Below are 1,942 nucleotides of genomic sequence, written 5' to 3' on the forward strand. Positions count from 1 at the left end.
TCAAGTATCATTTCCTTCTTATCCCTGTCAATGGGCAAGAAGTCTCCAACCTTTTCTGTTTTCCCAACACCTTTGCTTTTTGATCTTGTGCCAGCTCTTTCCTCTCTTCTTCCCATTTTTCAAATCTAACTAACCTGTCTCTTTGTGGGTTATCCATTAGGTCTCTTTCCATAAAATTTTAGATACGGCGCCCATCTCGATGTCGTTGTTCTGTCCTTTCTGATTTAAGGGGGGTGGGTTATAACAATGCTGTCAGTTTCAAGATTATGTAACATTGTGTGGTTCAGGAGGTTCTGGACTATTACCTGTAGACTAATTCGAACTCCTCAAAACCTTTTATTTTTAATTTAGTCTCTTCATTATTCAGGAATTATCATATAATGTAATGCTGTTCATCCTGAACTTTAAGTAAATAATAGATAGATAAGTAAACTGATGAATGTTTGTCAGCAATTTCGATCTCACACATTCCTTGAATTTATCCAGGAGGTGCTGGCAATTTTATGTGTGTTTGTAGGTTCCCATGGAGCAGGTGATAAGAATGAGATAGAGACACCTTTGGTTGCCTGGGGTACAGGTGTGAGAGGACCCCGACTGACTAGAAGTACTGAACCTTCCAGTCCAACTTCCTGGAGACTGGGACATTTATCTCGCAGTGATGTTAGTCAAGCAGATGTTGCACCACTAATGGCAAGCCTGATCGGAGTCCCTGTGCCAGTCAATTCTGTGGTGTGTCTTGGTTTCTTAATTGACAAAATGTTTTAATGGCTCTGTATTTTTTTTTTCAGTTCATGGGTTACTTAATAATGCTCTCAGTATTGAGATTGTATAGTGTCAGATGATAGGATGATAGATGAATGATAAACTGGAAAAGATTTGGAAGGAAGGAATATAGCCTAATCGAGGGTACTATCCAGGAATTTTCCTAGCTGGAATGACGAAAATCACAAAAAGCCTCAGTTGGGGCGGCTGGTATACCAGCCAGATTCAGAGTGATCACCTTCCAAATACAAGTCTAGACCATTATCATGAGACCAGCCTGTATGGTAGCAAATGTGTATTAATGCTTTCTTTATCAATGAACTGATCATATTTCTTCTTGGCCTGTTTTGGTTGGTGTGTAGAGGTCAGATTCCTTTTGCATGTGATTTATATAGAGATATTCTAGAACCATACAAAATAATTGATTTTCAACATTTTCTGCTTCTTACTTCGGATGAAAGTCTGTCTTTTATTATTCAGTTTTAATGAAACCAGCTGTGATATATGAATGTGAGCTACATGCATGACTGAAAAGGACCAACTTATATTGACTGAATTGTCATACTGGAGGGTTTTTCCTTATGTGAACAGATCAGATGTCTTCACGTAAAATGCTTTGTTAATTCATATACTGTTAAAGTCACAGTTGGCTTTGAAATAAATTTTGTTGGATGTAAAAGAAGAATTGAAAGGAAATAGAGGATATACTTGGAGAGGATCAGTTTGGATTTAGAAGAGGAAAAGGAACCAGGGATGCAATTGGGATGATGAGAATTATAGCAGAACGAACTTTGGAGATAGATGAAGAACTGTGTGCTTGCTTTATAGACTGGCAGAAGGCATTTGACCATATAAATTGGACCAAATTAATGCAGATCCTGAACGAAACAGGTATTGATTGGCGTGAAAGAAGATTGATGAGTAAATTGTACATGGATCAGAAAGTTAGAGTGTGACTGGACAGAATGGAGACAAGAAGTGTGAAGATTGGAAGAGGAGTTCGACAAGGATGCTGTTTATCACCAATTTTGTTCAACTTGTACAGCGAATGCCTCTGGATGGGCTTGGAGGCTTCAAATTAGGAGGGCAAATTATTCAAACTGTGAAATATGCAGATGACCTTGTGTTAATGGCTAAGGAAGAAACTGTGCTACAGGGCATGATTGATAGACTAATCAAA

This window comes from Cryptotermes secundus, unplaced genomic scaffold, assembly GCF_002891405.2.
Source record: "Cryptotermes secundus unplaced genomic scaffold, Csec_1.0 scaffold599, whole genome shotgun sequence".
NCBI classification, from domain to species: domain Eukaryota; kingdom Metazoa; phylum Arthropoda; class Insecta; order Blattodea; family Kalotermitidae; genus Cryptotermes; species Cryptotermes secundus.